Below are 9,618 nucleotides of genomic sequence, written 5' to 3' on the forward strand. Positions count from 1 at the left end.
TTCCAATAACTATTTTTGAATAATTTATCCCCATAAAACCAAGGTTTATTATAATTTATTTTACGCTTTGTCATTACAACGTCATTTCTTGATCATTGTTCGATTATTTTAGAGCAGGATTAAAGTAGATGAGATTGAGGGAAGATACATCGTAGAAATTATAAGTTCAATACCTTGCTAATGGATCTTTAAGCTGATCTTCTGCTAATTGGATCATATATCCATAGACAGAGTATATAGGCTTCATATTGTGTTGGAATTTTTTTTTCTTGCATGAATTGCTTTCTTTGATACAGCCTTTATAGATTTTTGCTTTCAACAATGCCTATGTAGAAAGCTTATTTCTTTTTTCTATTATTTCTCTTTGATTTTCTTAGCCGATTTGATAATTTTTTCTTTAATTTTATAGTGATTAACGTTGCACAGAGTGGCAGACAAAACATATTACTAAAATTTTGTGGTAAGAATTGATTACGTTCATGTCCCGAAAAATAATTTTCCACAGTTTTTATCTGTACGATGATTATATTATAGAGCACATGACTTTGATCATAAGGGTCAATTTCTGGTCACATAGCTTCACAATAATTGTTTAAGCTTCCTTATAATTTCCTTCATATTGAGCAGGCATTCTTTATGGTTGTCATTATAATCAAAGAATCACTGGTCCAGGACCCTATGTGAGATTTTCACCTCATACAGCTCTTGCTTTCTTGTGCATACTCCTTTTTTCATGAGATCAGGAATTTCAAATATCTTTTTTCTGATGAAATGATAAGGACTGGTAGTTTTTCAAGAATTTCTAGTCATCCTTCCGAAAATAGGTTATATTAGTATTAGAAAAATTCATATAAGTGTTAGTTATATTGAAACATTGTTGGATTATATAGTATATAGCAAATAAATCCAGAAATTTTTCTTTGCCCCTAACGTCCCATTTTCAGGAATGAGTCACTTTGAGGATCTTTGATGGTGATATGGGTATCCAAAAGACAAACAAGACAATGTTCGTTGTCACAACCATTTTTTAGTAGTCCCAATACCGATTAGTAAGTAAAGGAGTCATTTACCACAAAAAATTTCAAGCTTTTAATTTCACTATGTAGCGATTCTTCACCTATGCCAACCTTCATACTACTGATATAGTGTAAAATAGAATTTCCCTCTCTGACATTGCAATATCTATATCTATAACCTTTCATTCAAAAAAAAAAAAATTTAAGTATATAAGGCTGAATCAATCTTTGATACAAAACAGAAGCCACTGTTTTCTCTTCGAGATTTAATTCACCTTCACAAATGGTAGGTTTGTTTACCTAAAATATTCTTCTTTCTATCTAAAATCCCATAAATGCCTCTTTCTTATAAGACTGATCATTAAAAAAAGTCAAATACCATCATCTATGTAATAGGTAAATGCTCCTTTTTCCCCCAAGTTTTTAGGGCTATCCCTAATATGATATTGGCTAAAATTGAAAAGTTTTTGTAAATAAAATTCCCATTTATCCGGTATCTAAGCATAATTAGCAACCCATTCTACAATTATTATCATCTACCTTGAGGAAAATGACCTAACAAACAAGGGAATTCTACAATGAGAAATAATGTAAGAATATAGTTTCCACTCAAATAAGGAAATTCAAATTCTAAAAAGATAAGCAAGATTTTCCACTCGAATTCTGCCCTTTTTGGGCCAAATAAGATTTACTATAACTTTATTTTTGTCTAAATTTGGCATTTGGCACTATCTTAATGAAAATAACTATCACCCATTTTATGCAACCCGGTTTTAAAATAATCAAGGTATCTTTATATTCCTCAATAAATATTCTGAGAGCTTAAGAACTTTTTATTTCATCCTGATCAAAAGAAAATAGAAAAAAAATATATTCATTTTTTACTACAAAACCATAGTCTAAAATAGCAATAATTCAGTCATTTAATTAGTTGAGTTTAAGTCATTGATATTTTTTATTATACATGAGTAATAAGAAAAGATACTCATTCTACAAAGTTATAATGTATACTCCAATACTTCTTAAAATCTATGAACTATTTTTTATTGGACTATTTGATTTATTGGATGGAAAGTTTTTCTATTTCTATCATTAGAATGTATTTGCTATACTTAAATACTACAAGAATAATAATTATTTGCTATTCACTTATTTTATGGTACAAAACAAGATTATGTTATGCAAAAAATATGGCTTCATGGTTGAAGACATACCATTGGAACTGGTGTAGGCTTTTGTTTACGGAGGGTTTGAAACCCTCTCTTTCATTCATGTTTCCTGGCTTAATTCACCAACATCACTTAAGACGATTTATTAAATGGCAATGTATGCCTTATTTGATGTGAGACATGATATTTTCTAGTTTGAACTAATCTTGCATAAAAACACCAAAAAATGTTAAAAATGAATGAAAATTGTTTGAGCCTTTCCTTGATTTTTTGTTCAAGTCTAATGCGAAGAACATTCCAAAACTAAGAGCTCATTTATTTTCAAAACGGCCCACTTAATATTTATAATTTGGCTTATAAATATTTTATTCTTGCTCGAGTCAAGAGTTATTTTTTTGGGTACTTGCTCGTGGATTAATGAGGACAAATTATTTTGAGTCAGATATTTTTATCTTTGATTATCTTTGTCCTGGGTTTTTCAACAATAATTTAGTACATGTACTGTACGACTATTAACTGAAGCATGTTTATGGTTAAATAATTATCTGACCACAAGCATATTTCAAGCCATGCCCAATCAAAAAAAAATGTTATCCAAATGAATCTCAAGTAGTTGTAGTAAAATTTCTTACGTCGATTCTTTGGGTTTTCCAGAAATATGCACATATCTAAGTAAGTCACACTCTCTCTCTATCAAATCATAATGAAAGTGTAATCTCATTTTTATTCTAGAAGAACATGATATTATGATCTTTTATCAGAACACAATTGGTTTTCAGATCACTTCAAGATTTAGGCCTTTTACTAGTTGTCCGGGTAAAGCCCTTAATGACGTATTTCTTTAAATGTGGTCCTTTGGAACAAGATATAAACTCCTTGAAATTATTACTTCATTGAAACTTCATAAAAAAGTCTAAATAAAGAATCACATAAATTATGGACAAACCCAAATTTTAATTCATAGTTTAGAGTTAATCCACCATAATATAGTAAATGAACAACTCAAAATTTCATGAAATAGAAAATAAAACAGTTTTTTGACTAAGTTTATATCTGAAGGGGGTAACAATGCATTACAAAACCGAATCTCCAACCTCTGGGTTAAGCACACTCACACTATTGAGCTGACCTGTAGCACACAAATTCTTAGTAGAGTATTCACAATTCAGCTAATTTTTCTTCTTATCTAAATTTCACAAATTATTGTATAGTCTTTTGCCTGGTATAGCTTTTTATAGTATTATATTTATATTTTGTCTATATTATATATCTCTAGAGATAACATATTATCTTCTAGTTTATTCGCCATTTTCTCTATAATCTAATGGTATATAGTTGTCTAGTTATTAAAATATATTATCATAAATAAATATAATTTACTTACTCACTTGTATAGTTAATTAAAATAAAAATTATAACAATAATATTATCGAATCTACTTAATTTTATAAGAATTATATTAGACTTTTCACATTATAAGAATATAAGTTTTTTTTAAAAGATAACAGAATGAATTTTAATCCAATTTTACAATAACAAAAAATACTAATATATTTTTTAATAAATTAGTTAAATTAGTGATGTAAGTAATATATCTAGACTAAATTTTAATATGGAATGAAATTCCTAATAATAAAATACTTAAATTGATAATTAAAGATAATTATATAAATTATCAAAGTGCATTAAATATGAATTGATGATATCAATAAGAAAATTTTAATTTAAGGCTAAGAAAACTAATGAAATTAAATGAGAACCATTATATTTATACTAGAGTCTTACTGCAGATAGTCATTCCTTGGAGTTAGTCCCATATCTTTTAGTTCGTGTATAGTGGATAATTTATAAGATAAATATTAAATATAACTAGGACAAAACACAGGAGATTAATATTGACAGTTCTAGTATTCCATCTACCAACATAAACATAAGGTGGGTAGAGACTTAAACATATGGATATATTTTATCAACGTTGAACTTCACATATATCAATGGTAGAATAAATTTGGATTGGGTTATGGATCATTTGATAAAGTTAAAACTATAAAATAGATCAAAGAAGAAGTAAATATTCTTTCTATATGTTATAGAAAACAGTATCTAATATGACTCTACATTTGTATTTTTTGAGCCACATTTGTATTTTTAAAATGAGTCAAGTTGAAATAAAACAGGTGGAAAGGACGAAAATCAAATTCTGGTCTGAAATAAAAAGGGTTATGGTCAAATAGGTACGTGATATGGGCATAATTACATTGGGCCATGGAAATCTATTAAGTAATAACTTCCAAACTCATATAAACCCTGGATTTAAAAATGGGTTTTCCGGAGCCAAATCCTTGTTTTGAGAATAAAATATAGGTGCAGAGACTCAATGGGAGATGTTTTGACAAATGGATTTGATTGCATTGCATTTGGAATTGCTTATGTCAAATAAATAGTGACCCTCTATGCCAAATACATGTGTATATACTGATATTTCAATTGATCAATCAGTATCCAAATCCATAATATTAATTTTTATATTTGATATATCCAAATATATAGAAATAAAGACAACAATTTTATAGTTTATATTAAAATTTTATTCTGAATTCAGTCCAATTTTCAACCAGTAGTAGATTATCAGTAATAAAGTCATTCAAGGTAGAGTCTGATTAATTGATATTTTGAAGCAATATTTTATTTTATGTATCAAAATAAATGACGTTAAAGTACAAGGATCTTGATTATAATCAATATATCCTTAATATAAAGCCAATATAAGATCTATGTTAAGGTTTAAAAAATACATTGTTTTCTTAAGTTGTATACATAAATAGTATACATCCAAACTGCAGACCATGGTTCAAGCTTGGGATTGGTACTTTGAATAAGATGAGTTAATGGGAGAATAAATCATTTTTTTGTATTATAATTGAGCATTCTAGATTATTGTGTTCTGGAATAAGGTATCTCATATCAATCTAGATTATGATGTACCATATCAATGTAAATATTATCATATTACTTAACATAAATGGTGAGCATTAGAACACCATGATTCAAGCTAGGGAAACCTGCTTTCCATTGATCCTATCTATTGTCTTTTTTGTGTTGTCTAACATAGAGGAGTTATAATGCTCATCATCTCAAACAAGTGATCAAATCCTCAAACCCTGAGCAGCCAACGAAGGATACTATTATTTATAATTTGAATAAGAGGAGTTGATAGGAGAATAAATCATTTCTGTATTATAATTGAGTAGTCTAGATTATAGTATTCTGGAATAAGGGATCTTATATCAATCTAGATTATGATGTACCATATCAATCGGAAGCTTATCATATTACTTTACGTGAATGGTCCAAACTTAAAGACTGAATCCCAATGTGCTTAATTCTAAGTAAAAAAAGTTGTATACCAAATGATTATTCATCTATTATATTTTAAAATCAGCATCAGTAATTCTATATGTAAAACCTTTGTTTCAACTCAATCTTCTCTTCTCTACTGATAAGTTAGACCACGAGTCTAGGTTAAGTAGATCAATGGATAGTCTTCGTCCCATTTGATATACCAATGCAAGTGAAGCCTGGCTAAAAATACCACTAATAATAATTTTTAAAGTTGCAATGACAATGAGTGTTGCAATTTCAGTAATTTTGAACATTTTTTGGATATCATTGACTCTTTTTTTTGGCAAAGACACGATGTCGGGTACAACCAACCCAAAGGTTTTGCTCGTAGTCCAATCCAGCCGTGCTCTAGATGGCACCCAGGGGGGTTAATATATTTAAGGTGGAGCGTGTATAGCTTACAAGACGCAGCCTTCGTACACGGACAGTGTAGGAACAAGACTTGAATTCACAAGTTTTGATCTTCTTGAAGGAGCCAAATCCTGAATCCATAGAACTAGCTTCTCCAACCATTGAGTCCACAATGGGTTTGCTTGAATCCACAAGCAGCTAAGCACCCTCTAGCAAAGATAACACTCAAAGGGGATAAACAACAATTTCAACAAAACAATATATTTCAATCACGCTCATTCAGGGGTACATGGGTGCCTTATATAGGCCACAACAAGTGCAGGGCCATCCATAAATACTGTACCCATGAAATGGCAAGTCAAAACATTGAAAAAAACAATTCTGACAAGCAGCCTGACAGGCCTGAGCAGAGATATCTTGTAGATTCTGGGGCATGTAGACGCTGTTTGGAGATTTTTGTGTGGCTCAAGAGGATTTTGATGGGACAAAAAGTTAGAGCACATATCCAGAAGAAGAATATGTTAGAGGATTGTGTCAGAAGATCCTGTCAGAGAAAATCTAGTCAGATAAAATCCTGTTAGAGAAAATCTTGTCAGAGAAAATCCTGTTAGAGGATTTTGAGGGCTCTTGGTAATTTTTGCGGATCATGTCAGTTTTAGAAGAATCTCCTTTTTGGGCCACAAGTTGATAATGGGCCTCATAAAATGGGCTTCTAGGCTACATCTATATAGGTGTGGAGCAAGCGCAAATATCCCAATTACATGAGGGCCCTACTCGCCCACGCCCATGACGCAAAGGAAAAAAGATACAATAGTGATACCATTGCACGTCGTGGAGGAGATCTCAGACACCTACAGCTGTTTCTTATCCCTCGGAGTTGGTGATGCATGGAGGATGTGCATTCTTCATGCCATCATCAGGTATCATCATAGAGGTGCGCGAAGGGTACGACATTGTAGAGGGTACTATTGACTCTTGGAGCTCAATTTTTTATGTTTTTTTAGTTAGTAGAAACCAGAGTGCTATTATATATGTTTTGATAATGAACAATGAGAGTACTTTTATCAACAGGGGATCTAAAAATTATAGTTTATTCTCTTGTAGTTAACTGTATGATACTCTTTCTAGTTTGAACAATTATATAAATAGTTGCAATAATAGTTGTATGTGTTATACATCAGTTGCGATAGTTACATTTCAGGCCAGACCAATAACTACAGTGATAATCATATTATAATTTCATTTTTAAGTATCTATTTTTTGGTAAAACATGGATATGATATGCAATTTCTGGCAACGGAAAGGTTATAAAAGTATCTTTTCCATGTCTATATATTAAAGTATGTATAAATGTATGTATATGTAGGTATTGATGGTTGAAAAATGATTATCCAATATTTTTTCATAAACATGGAAAATAAAATTACTCATGGTAGTTGAGGAGAGTTGCATTGGAGGCTTGTATTTGGTTTGTTCTCCAAATTCCTACGTATGCAACTCGATCTTTTATAGTATTAATTGGACATCAGACCATACATGAGATAGAATTTATAACATGGTCTTTAAAAAAAATATTTTTTTTCTGGGGCTGTATCTTTTTTTAGGTTCACTAGGATTCTAGGTCAGTGGAACTTGTAGTTATTTTGATAGGAATCTGATACCTCTGTTTTCATCTCAAAAAATATTTTTTTTACCTCAAGGGACTGTAATATCTATCTATGGAATTGAGGGTCTCTTTATTAGTCCCTAGATGTTGTCAGTTTTGTGACATGTAGATTGTCGTTATGAACAATTAAACAGAAACAAAGGAATATTGTGTATTTTTTGTTGGGGATTTCTGAAAAAAAAATCATCGTACATTCCTTCAAATCCTCATGAGTGATGTTCAATCATTCAGAGTTGAGATTAAAGATTTCCTTTATACTCAACATGTGCTTTTATGGAAGTCAGAGGCCAAATAACTATTGGCTTAACTCAGACTGAACAAAATTTAACTCTACAAGTTATTGAAGGAAAAAATTACTGAATTAGCCTATTTCTTGTGCTTATCAATTGAAGGTTTTTGAAATAAACTGGAGGAGCAATGATTGCTTTTGATGCTAAGTATGAGGGAAGGACTTCAGGAGTACTATTTGTTTTCTTTGTTTTTTTCACACAGGTAAAGTTTCTCTTAACAACACTTGTTTGAGTCGAACATGTTACATTCTGTTTACTTGTTGGTTTGATGTGCTGAGGTATAGAAAAAGATCAAATAAAAAAAGGGAGGAGTGTTGGGTTCTAGAGGCCTTGAGATGGATGAACAATAGAAAACGATGCGCAGCGGAAGTTTCTTTGCGAATCGAACGGCACCAACAAAAACCATTAAAATGAAGTATCTTTGCACGAATTGCATTCGTGATTTCTTCAATCCCAGAGCAAGACGAGTCGAGCTGCTCAAGTGTGCAGCCTCTAGATGTATCCATGCGGTCCTCGGTGCGTCGGATCTCCTCCTTCTCGTTGACGAGCCCCGTTCTATCTCCGTCGGCGTCGTTACGTCGTCCCGATCACATCAGGGATGGAGAGGGGGTGTGGGGAGAGTGGAGAAGAAGGGGAAAGACCCCTGAAAAATTCTGGCCTGGATGAATTTCGTTCAGGGCCTTCCCTTATTTATACTAAGTGGGTATTTTTCATAAAAACCCCCAAAACTTAAGTATATCTTCCAACGTCCAAAAGACCATTTGCGTGTGACCCTCTAGGCCCATGTATCAGTCTAGTTAACGACTCCAACGGCCCAATAACCTTTATTGGCCTTTCAAATTAATTAACTATATCATCATATAGATTAATTAACGTCGGATCGATTTAACCCAATCGATAGGTCGAGACTACGACACGTGGGGTGCCAAGCTACACCTCGTGTCCTAGAAGATACAAAGGAGTGTGTTTAGACTCACTCATGGAACCAGTTCATCATCGGTTACCGTGTATGTATAATCCCTCATCCACTTGACGCTCCTTGGACGACTTACGGTATGGTCAACTGTCAAACCCTAATCGGTCATCCGAGTTAGCAGTGATGCATTCGGAAATCATCGGAGAACTCTTCTCCGATATTTCACTGCCTTGGCTAAGGACTTCGTTGCATCATCTTCCTTGAGCTGTCACCTCTTATACCGAGGGTGGACGATCCCATCTTGACCACTCAATCGCCTTTGTGTACTTCTTGATGCACCCGAACTAAGACCGTTTAGAATCCCATGATTAGAGACTCGTTGGCCATAACCAAAGTGCAACCGTCTATCCACAAGACATCTTTGGTGTCTCAGGTCTAAGGACCACTTACACAATCATGACGTGAATCAACCTGATTGACAGTTCGGTATAATACCATTCAGGGATTCGTACGGATCGATTCAGTGAACTCTTTCTACTAAAGAGCACCCACTATCTATCCTTAGTGTCGCCACACTAATGGCTACGAGACCTGCCATACTCATAATATGAGTGAGGCTAGATAGTGCTATTCTGTATGGATACTTTGATGTCCTTCTCGCGTATCCTTTGAATAGGAATGTTTGGAACACATGCTTAAAGACTAGTGATCTCCATATTACGATCTCATCATAATTCACTAAGTCCGATCATGTATTCATGGACTTCGTTATACGCATCACACGTGCACTATAATGAATATGGAACGA

The 9,618-nt window shown here is 32.6% G+C and overlaps 1 pseudogene; it reads left to right on the forward strand.

The window, feature by feature from the left end:
* Positions 1 to 7,367: 7,367 nt before the first annotated feature.
* Positions 7,368 to 8,004, forward strand: LOC144701874 (photosystem I assembly protein Ycf4 pseudogene; annotated as a pseudogene).
* Positions 8,005 to 9,618: the final 1,614 nt, after the last annotated feature.

Source organism: Wolffia australiana, chromosome 4 (assembly GCF_029677425.1).
Source record: "Wolffia australiana isolate 7733 chromosome 4, ASM2967742v1".
Classification (NCBI taxonomy): Eukaryota; Viridiplantae; Streptophyta; class Magnoliopsida; order Alismatales; family Araceae; genus Wolffia; species Wolffia australiana.